Here is a 20773-nt window from a genome sequence, read left to right as displayed (position 1 = left end):
TAATTGACTCAGAAGTAGTACTGCAGAAGGTATGAATGCAGCAGGCTTTGAATTTACTGCTGGAAAACTGCTTCTGTGGTACCATTTTTCAAGCATTCTGGCGAAAGAACTGACCCATTAAATTATTGCCCCATTAACCTCATCCCGCTTTTCGCCAAAATATTTGAGTCCATAATTAACCAAGCTCTAGTTCATCACCTTTACATCTGCAAAACTTCTGACTGATCAACAATATGGATTTAGGCAAGCCATTCTACAACAGATATCCTAACAGTAATCTCTGATTGTATATACCATACACTGGACAAAGAATGGTAGCCCTAGATATATCTTAGGCTTTGGGCAGGGTCAGGAAAATCAGATCATATGGTATCACTGGACAAATACTTAACATAATTAAATCCTTCTTAAGTAAGAGAAGAATCGAGGTTGTCCTCGACGGTCGTACATCTAAACAATATGAAATAAATGCGGGAGTATCTCAATTCCCTAAGAAATAACCTCCCTGATAAAATTGTCTCTGAAATGAGTATATTTGCTGATGACACCACGCTCTCTAAAAGGCACGAGGGGGAAACAAATATATACATATCTAAAAAAAATAGCAGAGACACTAGATGAAGATCTCCAATCTGTAGTGGAATGGAGACATAAATGGATGGTCACATTCACTGCTGCCAAGACTAAGTTTGTTTTCTTCAATAATTTTAAGAAACGTTCTCAACCACCAACAGCAATGGCCAAAGATACATCATCTGAAAGTACTTCCTTTAAACTCCTCGGCCTACTGTTCACAGAGATCATGAGTTGGAACAGATACATTGAGAGTATTGTCAAGGCTGCTGCAAAGAAGGTGGGTTCTCTCTACTGTGCTAGAAAGCTACTTGTGGCTGAAAGTATCCTGTTTCGTCATTGTTATTAAAGTATCCTGTTTCGCTCATGTATGGAGTATTGTTGTCTCATTTTGGCTGGTGCATCTGCTACTAGTCTCTCACTCCTGAACAGAATTCAAAAGAGAGTCGCCAACCTGATAGGTCCTGAAGTGTCATCTAAGTTTTAGCCTCCCCCATCGACGAAATGTTGTATTCCTCTGCCTGTTCTACAAGTATTTTAATGGTGGATGCTCTGATGAACTACAAGCACTTGTACCCCCTCAACGTAAATACCCCCAACAAACCCGACAAGCAGCTAAACCTCACCCCTACACAGTAGAGATATCTAGTTGTAGGAGGACCTTCTACTCCAATAGTTTCTTCCCCAGGACTGCTAGACTTTGGAACTCCCTTCCAGGATTGTGCTTTTCCAACTGTACTGGCATGCAGAAGTTCAAGTATAATGTGAGCAGACATCTTGCTGCTACATAGTATCCCTGCAACTTATGTCCCCGATAGTAGTCCCCCCCCCTCCCACAAACATTAAAGTGGCACTGTGCCTTGTTTGGGGGTAAAATAGAATTTAAAAAAAAGTTTGGAATGAAGTGTGCTGGCAAGTGGTTTGAGGAGAGACCTGAAGATGTAATTGCTAGTGTGGCAATGTGGGGGTATGGTGGGTCAAAAGTGTCATGACAGTCAAGCAATTGGAATGTAATCTTCCGGATCTGGTGGTCATGGACAAGGACTCAAAGACGTGGCAAATCATAAAATTTCAAGTATCTTGAGACAAGAACGTGATAGAAAAAGAGAATTAGAAGTGTGACAATTATGGGTTTTTTTAGGTTAATACATATTTGTAGTAAGGCATATGCATGGAGTTAAAACCCATGTTGTAATGGTCGTGGTAGGTGCGCTGAGTATGGTATCAAGTTGTTCAGAAGGTTATTTAAAAAAAAAAAACTAGGAATCCCTAATGTGTTGGGCAGTTTTCAGTCCTCTGCTAATGTTGGTACTGCTAATATCCTTAGGAAAACCCTCCATCTCTTAAGCCCCCATCGCTTTTCAGGTAGTCGGCATCAAACGAGATCATCATTGTTAAAATAAATCATCTTTATTTATTTATTATCTGAATTTCAGCTAAACGTGCAGATTTTCCATTGTATAAAATACACTTTTCAGCTAAATTTCCCATATTCAATACAACATTATTATCATATTTTTTTTTAGTATATTTATTTATTTACCTTTTCTACAAGAGATTAGACAAAAGATCAGGTAATGCTTTGAAAAACAGTGCACTATGTGAGGTGCATTGTTGGTATGGGCACCTTAGGCGATTAGCAATGAACTAACTCAAAGAAGGTGAAGTCTAAGAGAGTGGTCTTCCTGGAATTGAATAGAATCATATCTCAGCCTGACAGTAACAAAACTGTTGTCAGATATGGCGTGGTTGGATATGACGGTCTCTATGACAGAACCGGCATCTTTGGACCGATAAAACCCTGCTACACCAGACTCTGTAATATTTAGTTTTTAAATAAAATATTTTATATTAACTGTTGTAGAACTTACAATTATCAAACACATTGTTCTTCTTTTACGAACTAACCCATATATATATAATATATATATATATATATATATATATATATATATATATATATATATATATATATATATATATATATATATAGCATAATCATATTAACACACCAGTCCGCATAAAGCAATGTTGACTCTTGTCAGTACCAGACGGATGACCATTTGACAATACTGGGCATGGAGGTGCTGAGGTCCTCTTACATACAGTTATGTAAGAGGACCTCTGCACCTCCATGCAAAAACTGCAAAAACCTAACATTATCATATTGCTTGACTAGGATATATATGTGACTGGGGACTGCTTGAGAATTCACTATTCCCATGGAACTTCCTCCTTCAGAGGGAGTCGGTTCTACCCACCTAGAGTTAATACCGTTTATTTTGTAATGTATATATATATGTGTGTGTGTGTGTGTGTGTGTATACAGGGTGTCCATGAAATCCGTGTGCATTAAAAAAAAACATAACTTTATTTGCATTTTTTTAATCGCAAATGGAAATAAAGCTATACTTTTTTTAATGTAAACAGATTTTATGGACACTATATATATATATATATATATATATATATATATATATTCGTTCATTCATCCTCAATAAGTACTAAATGAAACCATTTCAAGTGTGTAGAGGAATTGAGAAAATAAATACCAAGTCAAACAACATCCCTGCTTTTACTCTATTTCCATAATGAGATGTTTTCTTTTTATTTCTTTTATCTTTGTATATCAGTTGAGGTGTTATTTGATATAAATATTAGTGTGAACATTCGCAAAGGTTTTTTCTGTTATTTTTACGAGGTTTGTACACTCATATATATGTGTAAGTCCCTCTTTTATTCGTCTATTTTCTATTATTTGTCTATATCAAACTCTATCCTTTAAATGTATATGCCTACACACTCCAAGCAAACACATATATGCAAATGTAGATATAAAATCTCTCTCTCTCTCTCTCTCTCTCTCTCTGTGTGTATATATATATATATATATATATATATATATATATATATATATATATATATATGTTAGTGGACTACACGTCCAAATGTTGGTCCATAATGTTGAAGTATCCCGTGGCTCTTTAATAACTAAAAAGAAATTGCATTCATAAAACGTACGCAATTGGAGTTATGACCTTAAAAAACTGTTCAAATTTTTATTATTAATTTAATGCTTTTTAGTTTTCATTTGATTCCCTGGTTTCCAAGCTAGTATTTATAATAATCTGAAACTTGACAATATTTAATTCATTTCAATCGAATTAGGAATGATGTGCTCTTTATTAACTATTATCTCTTATTTCTCCTTTTTTTAATTAGCAACCCAAGTCCGGTGGTTCATTTTCTTGAGAGGCTTAGAGTTATCGAAATAATTTATTATTATTTTTTAGTTATCTGCAACAGATAATGTGTGGTGAAAAGAAGAAAGCCATTCTACTCCAGTAAACCATTAATTATAGACATAAGCTGGCCTGTTCGCTTCGGTAATGGCAATAATTAAAAGCTCTCGGATTATTGTGTCCATTGGGAATTAATTATTATTTGTCCAGGGAAAGAAGTTTACGTTATTTGCTATTAAAATCTTGTTTTCTAATTCTAGTAATTAATAATTTCAGTTTTCTTCAAGTTGTTTTCTCAATATGTTGTTTAAAAATGAGAGGATTGTGAAGTGAGAAAAGCAAATGTTCATATTCTCCTCAAATTTGACTTCCCTTATTGATGCATAATGGTTGTTACATGTTTTGTACAAAAATGCATATGTATCAGAATCATTGCTAGTGGGACCCGTGGAAATTCAAGGGTTGCTTTATTCATCCATATATTTATATACAAACATATTTATATACAAACATATATTTATATACAAAACAGGCTCCTTCAGTCTTTGACAGACTATGGATACCCACAAAGGGGTGCCTGCACATGAAATTCTTCTCGCAGGAGGTGCGCAATCTCCAACCACACCTCTCCTGAGTCGACATTGTTAAATACCAGTGGCAAGTGAAGTGTATGTACAGGATGACTGGAAACAAATGCTGAAATAAGCAGAAACTACATATAGCACCTAGAATTCCCAAATGGTCACCCATCTGGTACTAACCCGGCTCAACATTGCTTAACTTCCATGATCTGATGAGAACCGGTGTGTCAATGTGATTATGCCGTATATTTATATACAGTAGAACCCCGGGATATGGCTGCCCTAGAATACGTTTTGTTTTTTTTCAGGTTACGATGTGGATTACAATGTTTTTCCGGCTTCTGGTTACAATATTTTCCCCGCCTTATGGTGTTATTTATAATGTTATTTGATTATATACATGTGTATTATATACTGTACTGTATTTGTTACTGATTTTTAATACCGTATACCGGGCTTCTACTGTAATGATTGTACTGGTTTCTTCCTTTACACCAGGTTTATTGAGTCAGAGTTGAAAGTTTTGAAAGGAGTCTGAGTTAGACTTATAAGAATATCATGGGTTGCAGTTTGAATTTTAAATTCACAAGATAGTCTGAATATTGGGATACTTTAAAATAAGGAGTTGGAATTGAAATGGGATTTCCATTTATGCCTCATTCTGTATAAGCACCAAATTTCTTATTATGCTGTAACCTCCAACCTTCTTCATCTGTCGTCTTGCTAAGGACCCATGGCACAATGGATAAAGGATTAAATACATTGCAAATTACTTAAGACTTCTATCTGGTGATGGCTGACGGAACGAGAGCATGCTAACCTGTTGATTAATTAAAGGGTTCTTTTCAAATTTTCTAGAGATTCCCAAGTTTAACAGAAAGATTCCCGAATTCAACAAGATACACCTGAAGAAGTGATATCAGCCGAAATATTGTGAAAATAACACTCAAAATGAGAACAGTTGTTTGAATAACTCAAATAATACAAATTTCAAATATTACGGCTCAAAAGTTTGATTTTAATGAGTAAATTGTAGATAAAATTTATTTAACTTAATTTTTGAAGATTTGACTTGTAGATTCGTATTATTAACCACTCCAGGTCCTTGTTAGAGTATATTGAAAAATCAATTGTAAAAGTGATATTCTCCTGACGGTTGAAGGTTCAATTTTTAGTGTGGGTGATCGAAAAATATAATTGCAAATTATTTAGGATGTCTATCTAGTCATGGTTGACGGAACGAGAGCATACTACCCCCGTGAAGTAAATAAAGGATTCCGTTCGAAATTCTGTCCAAATTCTTTAGTTCGACAGAAACATTTTAAAATTTGACAAGATACACCTAAAGAAGGTCGGAGGTTTCATCGACTGAAACGTTGTGAAAATGACACTCAAAATGAGAACAGTAGTCTGAAGAATCCAAATAATAATGATTAATCCTCGTCTTAACAATTCAGAAACGTAATCGGCTTGTAGAATTGAACCTTCAACCTCACGGCTGCTTGTTTGCTGCTCTGTCTTTTGAAGTCGTGCCAGTTAGTAAAGGAATTTGAGTGACATTAACTAGGCGGGATTTTCTCTTGAAGAAATTGATGGAGAGGGTAAGCCGAGAGTATTAAAGTGACAAATGATGATATAAAAATAGGGTCTCATTTTCTTTGCCAGTTGCTTACGCCGCTTGTTCTTTTCCTGTCCCGAGGAAAATGCATCGTTGAATATATTTGCTTTTGGTCATCTATCTTCATCATCAGCTGAAATTGGTCTAAAGCCGCCTGTCGTGATCCCCCTTTGCACGTCAGGCGGGACGTCTTCTCAATCAGTGGCTCCTGTAATCCTTTGAAAGATTGCGTCAATCTTGCTCCTAAGGCAGATTCATCTCTCACTTTTACTAAAGTGGCGTATGACTTTTGGAAGCAAAAAGAAATGGCCTTTCTATTAATAATACTAACTTAAATGCCCATCTCTTCGTATTTAGGCTGGTCTATTATCTATGGCTTTCTATAATCTATCTACATATTGCTTATATATATATATATATATATATATATATATATATATATATATATACTAGCAGGGAGACCCAACGTTGCCCGAGATTGAATGATGACCAACAAATGTTTATACTCCCATATTTTTATTGTCATGGAAATCAGTGAAATAGCACATTTTTCAATTAAATCGATTAATTGCCTACCCTAATTGGGGACCCATCGTTGTAAACGGAAGGAAACTTTACAAGTATCCCTGCAGTGACTTAGTCCACAATTTTATATGCCTCACCTTACTGCTTGTGTGGTGATAATGGCTTGAATTTAAGCTTAAAATGAAAAAGTCAAGTATCATGCTGCAGTGGTGCTTTAAATAGAAATATTCATTTTGCTTGCACCCCTGTCATATCAAAGAACCTACTGTTGATTTTATATGTCAGGCTTTTCAGCTTGTATGGTAATAAAACTTCTCAAATTCACTTGTAGTATTAGGCTGTGTAAGGTGTTAAATGGCTAGTTCCTTCTTTCGTCATATTATGTCATTTATGGATTATCGATACTTATAGAAAATGTTCTGATACAAAACCTATTTAAGAACAGTGCCAGGCATATAAAGTACCTATGCGGGAAATTTCATAAAAATCGGTCTAACCGTTTTTTAGTCTATATGGAACTCACTAAGTCATATACACACACACACAGAATTATATTATATATATATATATATATATATATATATATATATATATATATATATATATATATATCACTGATTCATATATAGACACATTAAAAGATAATATATTATCTATTATAATAAAATCGTATTGCTTATATATATATATATATATATATATATATATATATATATATATATATATATGTTTCAGTCTTTACTTTCAATAGTGCACACAATCCATGAGTAGAACAACATAGTAATATAAAATATTTACTTATGGCAAGTCAGCTAAGAACAAATGACGAATAGATTAAACATCGGCTTTTGTCACCAAAACATTAGATTAAAGGGTGATTTTCCAAAATAGCCGACGAAAATGTGAAAAAATAAATACACAACAAATAAATGTTACACAAGGCAAGCTAAGTTACTTTTACCTACCTGGATATATTTATTTTTTGTATTTTAACTGGTTTTAAAGTGTTTATTATTATTATTATTTAAAAATAAATGTAGTGTAAAGTCTGTTAAAACAAAAAACAAAATTGTAGTCTTATTAGAAAAATTGTCGGGCCTCGATAATGGTTCAAAATTTGAAAATTAAACGAAAATACTAATAGAAACACATCCAATAAATGTCTTTAATCATGCGAACATGTAATGTTATAACAGTATTCTGTTTAATTTTCAATTTAGGTATATATATATATGTGTGTGTGTGTGTGTGTGTGTGTGTGCGGATTCCAACCCACGTGATTTATTCTTCGCCAGTCCTTCCGACTCAGGGCAAGTTGGTTGACGGATGCTCAGCTGTTGAGAGATGTCCAATCAAAAGCATTTTCTCTCCATCTTCTCCTTGGCTCTGCCTCTTTTGCCTTCTAACGGTACCCTACAAGCATAACTTTAACAGGTCAGTAGTTGATCGTTTGACATGGCCAAAAAGTTTTAGGGTTTTACTTTTGATTTTTTTTTTTTTTTTACACAGTGATCACCACTTATCAAGGCCCGGAAACCACTCAGGGATAAGGGTTATTGCAAGTACATTACGTTAGTGTGGAGATTTGATGAAGTGTTTACTTAAGGGGGCGGTTCATTAGGAGTTTGTTAACGTTGGGCTTGAAGACATCCAAGTTGTAGTCCGGTGGGAAGCAGGCAGACGGAACAGAGTTCCACAAATAAAGTATAAATCATATCAAATAAAGAGGGTAGGGAAGTAATTTGACAGAGGGTGGATATTTTGTTTGTTTGTTTTTTTTTCAATCAGGCGATGTCCCGTAATAAAACATATTACGTGATTTTGAAATACCACAATATTATTGGCTAACTTTTTAGTCCATGTGATACAATCAAGACCATATAAAACTACTGGGAGGCGGGGCATAAATTAAATAGACTTTAACAGTTATCGGCACCTTTTTTTTATTTTAGAATGGTGCTGTGTTTTTGGAAAGCCGCTCAACACATCCCGATTCTGTGTTCAATATATATATATATATATATATATATATATATTTGATAAGATTTTTCCAAAGGATGAATATATTAAAATCTATTAGCCAATGTCAATAAGAATTTAAGCCATGTAAATTGACTCAAATATTAAGCAACACGATTGATGTTTCTGTAATCGAGCATTCATATATACTTGCAAAAACCAAAACAAGGAGAAAGATAACATCATATTTGTATTTTTTTGAATATTACAATTTTTTTCGACACCAACCAGACAATTTTAAATTTTATGTCATTTAAAAATCTTCGTGGTGACTCGATACAATTTATTGTGTTTTTTACTTTTCACTTCCATTTTCGCTCCTCCACCTGAAGATGATTTGCAGTCGAATCGAAAGCTCTCACGATAACTATAGAACTTTCATTAATATTTTCGATTTTGATATAAAAAAGATCATATGGAAAATCGAAAAAATAAAAAAAAAAGAATCATAAAGCAAAGTATGTCCATTGTATTTAATAATGTCTGCTTGATTATATATATACATATATATATATATATATATATATATATATATATATATATATATATATATATATATAGCCGCACTGATGAGCTGTGAAACAGCGAAACAGTACTGTATGTGGATGACTATATGTATATATATATATATATATATATATATATATATATATATATATAAATCCCCGAAACAATGTTTCATGGAAAACAACTGATGATCCCTTTAAGAACATTGGTACTATTGTTTGTTTATGTAAGTAAAACTATTCTGCGATATGGAAAATTAATTGACTTACTGACAAAATAATATTCCAACAAATAACATTTTTTTTTAAGTTTTAAAGGTTTTAAAGAAACTTCCAAGACTACATATATATAAACTATTCAAAAAATTATATTTCAGAAATCAGTTCTAAAAGCAAATCGAATGAAGACAGCAGACATTCCTCTGCATGTGTAGGAATTTTAATGCAAAACGAAATAAATACTGCATGTAAAATATCAAAAGCTAAAGCCAAAAAATCTTTGAAATTATGAGTTCTGTCAATTTTTTTTTCTTTTTTTAAATATTTAGTTTAGTTAATTTTTTTTAAAAATCCTTCCAATGCTATTCTCTTGTGGCTCTGTAAACATCCAGCTCTTAGACTTTGCTAAAACTTTTTTTTTCTTTTCTAGTTTTATAATTGAAGTCTGACAAACGAATAAAAGGTTGCATGATTGATTTCTTCTCCAAAAATTCTAAGAGTGCTAGTGACATCCGAAAATTATTGTTTTACGAAACCGTGAGTGTTCATTTTGAATCGAAAGCAACATCCATCTGCCGAATGAAGGATTAAAATGGCTGTAACCCCCCCCCCCGCTTCTGTCACCATTAGGCGCCTATAAAAACCAAAATAGTGCAAATGAATTGCTATTATTATCTTTTAAGCAAAGAGATTACGTTTCACCCAGCATTTGTTTATTTCGCTGTCTGTTAACAACTTTATGTAATAACGACTGATCGGATCTTCTTGAAGATTTTACAGCTCTCTAGATCGCTTCGTAGGATAAGGAAGTGCCGCATTACATTTTGGAAACCACCCAGATATGGAACCGGGTCTAGGAAAGTGTATTAATCTTATGCCAATTATGATTGTAACTACGCTTTGCTATTTCTTGGCATGATTTACCTTTACTCATATATAACAGACACTTTTGTGTCTGTGTGTGTGTGAGTTCGCTTCCTATGGACACCAAAACGATTCGGCCGATTTCTTTGAAAATTAACACAAATGTAACTGCAATACGCTGGGAATATTCTTAAATAGGTTTTGCATCAGAATGCCCCCGATACGTATAAAAAACCGATAATCTTGATTAATTGTACCAAAGTTAGCACCCTTATAAAGCCTAATATCGCAAGTGCATTTTAGAAGTTTTATCACCGTAGAAGAAGAAGGGGCCAATGTATAAAATAAACTGGAGGTTCTTTTATAAGACAGGGACCCGTTCAAAATGAATGTTTCTCTTGAGAGCACAATTGAATCATGATACTTAACTTTTGCGTTTTAAACTTTAATTCAAGCCATTATATATAAAAAATAATTTTATAAAACCAACCCGAGGTTCTCTGCAGTGTAATGTAGGCTACAATATATTGTTGACTAAGTCACTGCAGGGAGGCATGTGAAGTTTTCTCCCGGTGCATCATAGTTGGTTCCCAACTAGAGAAGCTAACCAATCGATTTGATTGAAAAATGGTCAATTTCACAGATTTCGATGACAATAAAAGTATTGGAAGGGTGGCACATTCATTGATTATAATTCAGTCCTAGGCAACGTCGGATCGCCCTTCTAGTTTATTATATTCTTTGAATACACTTAATTTTAAGTAAGTATTTATTCCTGAAAACCAAACATTATTTTGTTAAAGAAGACACTAATAAACTATGATATTGAACGTTTCACCATTTTTCCATAACATTAGTCCAGTAATGTAATATTTAATTTGCAGTGACAATTGCATATATATATATATATATATATATATATATATATATATATATATATAAAGAACAAGTAGTTAATAAAATATATTAAAAAAAAAACACTTTGAAAAAGAGTTAAAAACATATTTAATTTTAAAAAGGAAGCACAAAATAAGTGGATAGTCCTTAATCCACGGAGTTTCGAACAAATACTTTCCTTCTCATCAGAGGGTGGAGATTAGCAAAATGCGAGATCGGATTTTGCTTGCAAAAGTATTTAATGAAACTACAAGTAAGTCATAGACCTTACTTGGTAAAAAATAGTGAAGCAAGGGGAAGAAAAAAAGCTCTATTTCATATTTGGTTTTATCGAGCTTAACATCTGGTTGAGATTACTTTATAAATATTAACTCTTTAATATTTATAATATACCTTAGATTTGCCATCTTGAATTATCTTAGTAAACTTAATTGTAATTCTTATGTATATATATATATATATATATATATATATATATATATATATATATATATATATATAAGGCTATATGTTTGTCTGTCTACATATTGTCAAACTCTATCTCTCCTGAAACTAAAAGTCGCAGAGCGTGCTAGGGGCCTCAAATGATTGGATTTTTTATGGACTATTCTTTTATGAATCTTTAGCCGGTTAAAATAGTTTTGTAGTCAAAATTGAAAAATTCGTTATACATTTTGTACATTCATGTTAGTTTATTTTTAATCAGTTCATATGCGTGTCAAGTTGGTATAGTGGTAACGTCACAAGCTTTAAATGCTATAGTTTTGTTTTCGGTCTCGATTCTAGCTAATGGCACCCAAATATTTTTTTTTTACTTTTGAAATCACGATTCAATAATATGTATGAAATCCGGACTAATTAAAATATTATGTTTAAGCATATTTTACTACCGGGCAAAGCCCCCCCCCCTCGCTAGTATATACAGTAGAACCCCGGGATACGGCATTAAAAATTCGTAACAAAATGCAGTACGGTATATAATACACATGTATATAATCAAATAACATTATAAATAACACCATAAGGCGGGGAAAATATCATTATGAGAGTCCGGAAAAATATTGTATTCCACATCGTAACCGGAAAAAAACGTATCCTAGGGTCACCGTATCCCGGGGTTCTTATATATACTAGCAGGGAGACTCGACATTGACCAGGATTGACCAGACGATAAATTCAAAATGAAAAAATCTTTAACACTAAAATAACTTTAATTATATGAAAGAAATATATTTATTTTTCTCAAAAAATTCTATCAAAATTTAAGTTTAAATTTCTCAAATATATATTTTTTTTTAAAGATGGGAACACGAAAACACCTATGAACGAAAATCAAGTGTTTTTTTTTTTCTTTCATAGAAAAAGTATCTATGAAGTTATACCAAAATTTTCAATAAGCTTTTTTTTTTTTTGTAACAACGAAAATAATTGAAAAAAAAAATTAGAAGACAAAAGTGATACCATTAAAACAAGCAACCTTTTGTGCTCCAGAATTTATATTTCTACATAGTTACCACTATTATCAATGCACTTTTGCCAGGAATTCAATGATGCATCTGTAGTTCTCATGCACGTCCATGACAGGGGTTGCTTTCTTAGAGTCTCACACCGTTAATATCTGCAACAGAGAGATGAAACTTTCAGGTCATAAGTGCATAAGTTTAGAAATCATAACAATGCAATTTTTAATCACGTCTGATCAATTTGGGGGGAGTAAAAAGCAGGAGGCATTACATTTGGAAGGCCTCTAGTAAGTAGAAACAACAATAAAACTTGTATTGGTTGTGTATGTTGAACTCCAAACCTATCAACATTTTTACAAATAACTCCTGAATATTTTTCGTGGTGTGTATTGTCCAAACTGCACACCAAACGGCAATAACTGCTTGACCGTTTCAAAATATTAATTCTCTTTGGACTTTTAAGATATCAAAGCTAAAATGAAATCTCGTATTCATAGCAAAGCTTAGCTCTTGAAATGACATTAATAATCCCAGTTAAATCCTGAATAACATACTTTGAAAATATTGAATTAAAATTGATTAATAATTATTATACAAAATTTTTAAACACTAATTATGGAATAAAAGACAGAAATGTATATCCTTGGAAAAATTTCTAGGATTTGTTATTATAATTGTCAGATTTTTTTCCCCCCGAGTTTTGATCAAAAATGCAAAACTGGATCAGAATTCATAGTTAGATAACATCAATAAATATTTTGAATTGTATCACTTTTTCTTTTTCTCATTTACTGTTTTCTCTTTTACTTCTTTTCCATCTTACTTTTTTTTTCTTTTTTTTTGGATGAGAATAAACCGATAGATGTTGCTTATTATTATGGCTATGACAAAAAACAAAAAATATTCTTATCATTGTTCTGACTCTCGAGTATATATCCGACACAGTTAATCAATTGAGAATGATATCAACTTATCTTAAAACATATAAGATATTAGCTGATATATACTCGAGAGTCAAACTAATTAAAAGAATATTCTCTTGTCATAGCCCTACTTATTATTAACAGATTACTGCAGTTTCATAAATCATAAAATCATAAGAGGTTCCAGTGGCGGCTCGTGCCTAAGATTAGTGGAGGTGCTGTTTAAAAAAAATGCGTATTGTGTTAATATTGTGTAAAAATAAAACAAACATAAAAAATATACATAATTTATACGTATGCACACATATAAAAATACAATAACTTAAAGGAATTCTAAATAGATGTAAATATTTGGAATAGCTTACTTATTATATTTATTTGAAAGTAAATTCCATTCTTCTTGTTTTAATTTGTGAGAAAAGATTGATAATTTTCTCCTTAACTTCTGAATGACTGCTGAAGAACTTTTTTTCAATTGAAAGCACTGCAAGTGCATTTAGTCTTTCGCAATCCATGGTGCTCCTTAGAAAGGTTTTTATTCTTTTCAGAGTTGAAAAACAACGTTCTGCCTCTGATGTAGTCATGAGAATTGTCAAGATAATTTTTATGAGTTTTGTGATTTCACTAAGAACATCGTTTAAATTGTTTTCCAAAATAAATTTCAGGAGATCAATTACTTTGCAATACTCATGGATATCTGACCTACTATAAAATATTTCTAACTCAGTTTCAAGCTTTTGTTTGTCAATCATGGAATATGCTTCAGTTCTCAAGGATATCTCTTCTGTAGGTAGTTCTTTCTTAAAACTAGCAAAGCTTTTCTTGTTAAACAATTTAGCAAGTATTACATGTTTAGTTGAAGAATATCTGTCCGTTATATCAACAGATATATAGTCACACAGTTCTTTAGCTTCGCCCTTGAGTGTTTGTGAAGGATTTTCACAGTATTTGGAGTTTCTTATCTCTAAAATAGCAGTTTTGAAATTTGCTATGTATTCATTGACTTTATATATGCTAATTTCCTGAGATTGCATTTGATTATAAATAATTTCAACATGAGACATAATTTGATGAAATAGCTCAAACCAAAATATGAAATTTTCATCGTTCAAATATTTCAGAATTCCTGTCGCTTCTGCAACGGTTTCATCTACATATGATGTTGACTGAATTTCAGTGAGACATTTTTTTAATGCTTGAACATTTTCATGAACTCTATTTATGGTCCGTATGTTAAAATTCCACCTTGTGGCGGATGGACGTGGAATGCTTACATCCAGATGCTTCTTGAGAATGGACAGACGCTGTGGTGATCTAGAAAAGAAAGTCGGAATAGCCAAAATGTTAGAAATAAATATTCTAGCATTTCGTGTAATGCTTGCTGCATTATTAAATTACGTTGATGCGCATAACAGTGAGTGAAATGTGCATTACTATAAACTGCTTTTATTTTCACCTGAACACCAGCTTTTTTTTGCCTTTCATGACATTTGCATTATCAAATGTCTGCGCTATCAGTTTTTGGCGATTCCCTTGAAGGATTATATCCAATTGTTGTAGAATACATTTTGATATCCCATCAGCGGTTTGGTTTTCTGGAATGAAGAATCCCCTAAAGCGTTCAAGTATTTTTTCATCCAAGACGTACCGTAAAACAATGATCATTTGTGTATGTTCAGACACATCTGTTGTATCGTCAGCCATGACAGCTACAAAGGAAGCTTTGCTAATTTCTGCCCTTATTTCATCATGGTATATTTGTAAAAGACAGTCAAGTATGTCATTCTGAATGGTCTTGGAAACGCCTTTGAAGACACTACTGGTTTCTAAGTGATTCTTTATATCTGAATCTAATTTAGATGCAAAATTTACTAATCCTCTAAATACACCTGGATTTACTGAATCATCTTTTTCATCATGCCCTCGTAAGGGAGTTTCAAAGTTCCCACAAAAGAAAATACAATCTATTATTTTAGATAAAATTTCACGGTTATTCTTAACATTCATGTTATGATGATTGATTGAAAGTCTGTAGGCCTCACTAAGTTTTTCTTTAATATTTACGGTCCCCAAAATTGATAGGGAAACGTGCTTCTTTGACTTCTCATGCTTTTCAGTTCTATCTTTCATTTTGCTAATAGTTCTGAAACCATCTTTTGTCCACGTTACATCACCCCCAAACAACAAACAAGGAAAGCAGAGCAATGCCTTTTTTAGTTCACAGCCGCAAAGTGAACTTTTCCGTTGGTACCAGTCAGAATTAAAGTTACACTTTGTTGTTGCTAATGCCTGGCTGAGATATTTGAATATCAGGCGTTGAACGGCATCTTTTCTTAATTTCAACTTTATCATGGAGAGGCAGCTGTGAAAACAATCTGTTGAAGTTCACTTACCGTCACAGAAGTTATTTCTTGGGGATGCAAGGAGGCCATGGTTAAATTCTTTTATATCAATTGTGTTGGGAAAGGTAAGTACTAGGCAGTCTATTAGTAGAATATTAATTAGGGTAGAAGGAATACAATGTTTACGTGATTCTCTTTTTGCGATTCAACTGAACCGGAAGTTCTAACTGAGTTGAATCGTACTTTTATACCTTTTAGATAACAGATTTTTATTAACGAAAATAGTTTTACTATTTAAAAACGTTTTTATTTATAAAAAGCTTGTTGTTAATTAAAAATAGGCGTATAAAAAAATAAGCTTGCCATTAAAATTGTCTTTTTTTAATACAAATATTTTTTAACTTTGCCATTATAAGCCGTCGAAAAAGGGATAATACGCAAAAACATTTTAATAAAAAAATACTATTTTAAATTGTGTACACTTTATAGAGTAATAAAAAAAATATACAAATATATTTCTTTTAAACTTTACAGATTAAATAAATTTTATGGGCTGTTCCGCAGGCAAACAAACGAAAAACATTTTTTTAAATACATTTTATTTACAATTTTTTAATAATTTATTTTTTCATAAAAACAAAATCTTTGAAATTTACTTGCTTGCACACAATGGTAAAGTTAGGAGTTTACCATTTAAAAATGGTTTTATTTGATAACAGTTTTATTTAAAATTTAAAAATGTGTTTATAACTAAACTTACTTTGTAAATAAAATATAGAATAAAAAAGTTTACATGTTTGTACTATGAGCAACATTTAAAAACATTTTTTAACTAAAATGTGTTTAAAAAATAAAATTTTCTTCGCTTTTCTATAGAAATAAATGTAAATATTTTTTATTCTGTAAAGTTTAACTACCACAAAATGAATAGATTTCAAACTACATAAAAACACCAAAAAAAAAAAATAATAAGCCGTACGTGAAAAAATAACATTAGTTACGTTGGTAGCTTTACGGGTAAAAAGCCCGAACACTTTTAATTAAAAAAAAAAAAAATAGTTTCGCATATTGTATATTTTTGTCTGCTTAAATCGCATTTAAAAGTGTGAAAATATTTTTTAAGGTGGATATTTATTTACAAGAACACTTTACACTTTTTAATAATAATAAAAACAAAACATTTGTAAACAAGCCTTTTAAAAAAATAATAATATAAGCGAAAACACGCAAACACCGGTTTTAACGAGCGTTTGGAACTGCTAAAACGACAGTTCCAACTTAGCTTTCATTCGCCGTCTGATCGGGCATGCGTATAAGCGAACCGCTAAGAATGTGTAACTGTGAATTTCGTAGCTCCAAGCAAAGTTTTACTTTTATACTTATATGAATATGGGGACAGTTATCGACATTAAGCTTCAGGATTATATATATATATATATATATATATATATATATATATATATATATATATATATATATATATATATATATATATATATATATATATATATATATATATATATTATTATTATTATTATTATTATTATTATTAATATGATATATTATCACATAGAAAGGAAAAAATAAACGTATTATTTTTACCGTGTATCGATAATATTGAGTAGAAATGATTGGGGGTGCTGCAGTTCCACAGCTCCAGGCACGAGCCGCCACTGAGAGGTTCATTAATAACATTTAAAAAAATTAAACATTTGTCGAACTAGTTTCAACTTATGTTCAAATGTATAAGAACTCTTAGGATTATATTATACACAATGATAGGATGATCGATGAAACTGCAGTTATTATTATTTATTATTTATTATTGTGTCATACATTCCGATCCCCCCTCTCTCTCTATCTCTCCCATCATCATCTTTCTCTTTTCATCACTAAATCTTTCTCTTTCACTTCATTATCTCTTTCTTTCTCTGATCATTTCTTTCTCTCTCTTGGTCATCTCTGCTTCTCTCTCTCTCTCTCTCTCTCTCTCTCTCTCTCTCTCTCTCTCTCTCTCTTTCATATTTCTCTTATCGTATGTTCCTGTCTACTTTTCCCTCTCTTTCCACCCTTTCCTTTATTTTTCTTTCTCTTTTCTTTTAATTTCCTCTTCCTCTCTATCCTTTCTGTTCCACTTCCTCTCCATTCATCTTCTTTTTCCCCTCATTTATCTTTTCTTCCCTTCCTCCAAATTCTTCCCAGCTCTCTTCCTATTTTCCTCTGCCTTTCTTATTGTTCCCCTCTTCCTTTTTTTTCTCCCTCCATTTTTATTCTTAGCCTTCTTTTCTTAATTCTCCTCTCACTCCCTTTCTCCTCTCTCATTTTCTTCTCCCCCTCCTTCTGTCTTTTTATCTCCTTTTTTCTTCTTCCCATCCCGTCTTTCTCTTTTACTTCCTATTAGTATTGGACTCTCTCTCTCTCTCTCTCTCTCGTTATCCTTTTTCATATTCATAATCTCTCCATTCCTACCTAGTCTTGCTTATTTAATAATCTTAAACTGATCTTATCAAATGTCTTCTTGAATGTTACAAATGATTTGCATCTTTGAGGAGAAAAACAAAAAAAAACCGAAGAATTCAAAGAAAATCTTGCTTTGTTTCGAAATAAGGTTTAGAAATTCTTACACGTTCGATGGGTTGTTTGTTGCTCCATTTACTATTTTTTTTCTCCTATTTTTTTGTTGTTCTTTTTTTTTTATCCAATTCCTAACCTTTTCCTGATTGAAATTTCAATTGGCATTTATTAAATTCTTTCACTGTCCGTTTATCTAACCGTCCATTCGTTTGTTCATTCCCAATTCTTCCAATATATTTGGCTAGATTTTTTTTCACCTTCTCCTTCTATCTTTTCTGATTATTAATTTCTCTTGAAATTTCCCAATTTTCATGCTCTTCCGATTCCCTTCTAGCATTATCTACCTTTTATTACCTCTATTTTCTTTATTTTTTATATATATATATTTTTTTTATTCCTTTACATTCTTCAAAGTCTGTTCAGTTTAGGATTATCGCTCATTAAATCCATTTCATCCATTTCTGGTGATTTCTGATGGTCTTGTTCTTTTAATTGTTTATTCTAATCTACGACTGCTCACTGATTACATAACATAGGGAGATGATTTATCCCCCTCATCAACTTCTTGGCATCCTTCTTTTTTTTTTTTTTTTTTTTTTTGCTACATACTTCTCTTAGTTCAGTTTTTTCTATATATATCTATAATGTCGATGACTACAAATATATTTTAAGCCCTCCTCTTTGGGTAGAGCACTGTCATAAATACTCTCACCCCCTACTTAATTGGCTGAAAAATGCGAAGTTCCCTGTTTGTTTGTTTGTTTACAAACAGGCGGTTGGAGCACTGTAAAAGTGGTGGACGGATGTTTGTTTAAATAGATATTCGGACAGGTTATTTGCAGGCATCACTTCTGTGGTTGAGTGGGAGAACTGCCATCTGTCAACACGACGGTTCTTTTTTTTTTTTTTTTTTTTTACAAAGGCATCACCACATTATCAAGGCTCAGAGGCCACTCGAGGATAAGGGTTGGTAAATTTAATAACTTATATGGAACGGCTCATCAAGAACTTATTTACTTTAGACTTGAACACAACCATATTGTAGTCAGCCGGAAAGCAGGAAAACGGAAGACAATTCCACAGGCGTGCAGTTCTAAGAAAGAAGCTTTGTTCATGGAATCTACGTTTAGGTTTAGGCACAGATAAAGAGTGGGGGAAATTATTGATAGTGTTTACAGCTAGACGAGTGTTTCTTGTGAAAGTTTGGCGAGGGGGGACCATAGATTGAAGCTCAGTTGAACACTTTCCATGAAAATAACGATACATCAGAGACAAACTCGCAACATCTCTTCTGTGAGATAGAGGTTGCAAGGAGGAGAAAAGGACATCTCCTACGAAGCTACGAAGTCTATTTTGAACTCTATCAAGGCAGGACAAGTCCTTTCTAGCAGCTCCTGCCCAGATGTGGCAACAGTATTCCATCCTTGGACGTACCTGGCTCTTATATAGGTAGAGAATAGCATCAGCAGTGAGATATCTACTGGATCGATAGAAAGATCCCACCATATTTCCAGCGGCCTTGGCAACAGATTTGATATACGTGTTCCATTTAAGATCAGGAGTAATGGTCAAGCCCAGAAGCTTGTCAAAACTTGAGGCCTCCTGAAGACGAGAGCCATTCATTTCAATTGATGACAAATGTTCTAGGTTCTAGGTTAAATCCTTGGCTTGGGAGAGGTGCTAGTCTAGCAGCATTGATGAGTTGTGATACAACGAACCAGGACTGTATGTCGATGACTACGAATATATATATGTATATATAATGTGTGTGTGTGTCGTGGAAGTTTTTCAACCTTTATAACTATATTTTAAAAAAAAGAGAGATTATAATCCCAAATCGTTTGTTGAAAAATTATTTTTCTAGTAAATCAATTAATCTCTTGCAATTCCTGTATAAGTTTGCTTCCCAAAATTCTCACTAGTCCTAATTTTATTTTAGGGATCATCAGTTGTTTACCATGAAAAACTATTTCAAAGATTTAATATATATATATATATATATATATATATGCACGTTTCATTAAATAGCACAGACAACTCTTGCTAATTTTTCTTGTAATCATCCTTTTCTCTTTGTCGGACCATTTTCCGAACGTTTTTTGCGAGTGTAAAAAACGTTTGGAAAATGGTCCGACAAAGAGAAAAAGATGATTACAAGAAAAATAAGCAAGAGTTGTCTGTGCTATTTAATGAAACGTGCATAAAAGAAAAAAATGCTGCCTAAATATACTAATATATATATATATATATATATATATATATATATATATATATATATATATATATATATATTTATTTAAGAATATATAATATATATTTTTAAATAAATAAATATAATTAGTTTTAAACCTTTTTTTTTTTTACTCTCGTTCACGCCTAATAAGGCATATCGCCACTTGAATGTAAGCGGCTATTATATAATAATTA

The 20773-nt window shown here is 32.3% G+C and overlaps 1 protein-coding gene and 1 pseudogene across 2 annotated transcripts in view; one reads left to right on the top strand and one right to left on the bottom strand.

Moving 5' to 3' along the window:
* Window positions 1-20773, top strand: part of LOC145284483 (nonsense-mediated mRNA decay factor SMG5-like) — a 1021751-nt gene that overhangs the window by 718748 nt on the left and 282230 nt on the right. The gene's annotated exons all lie outside the window — the stretch shown is intronic.
* LOC145285457 (5S ribosomal RNA) lies at window positions 4529-4645 on the bottom strand (annotated as a pseudogene).

The sequence above is a fragment of the Euprymna scolopes genome, chromosome 9 (assembly GCF_053919585.1).
Source record: "Euprymna scolopes isolate OS-2025 chromosome 9, ASM5391958v1, whole genome shotgun sequence".
Lineage (NCBI taxonomy): Eukaryota > Metazoa > Mollusca > Cephalopoda > Sepiida > Sepiolidae > Euprymna > Euprymna scolopes.
Note: the sequence above shows the minus strand (reverse complement) of the source record. Positions and strands in the feature narration are given on the sequence as shown.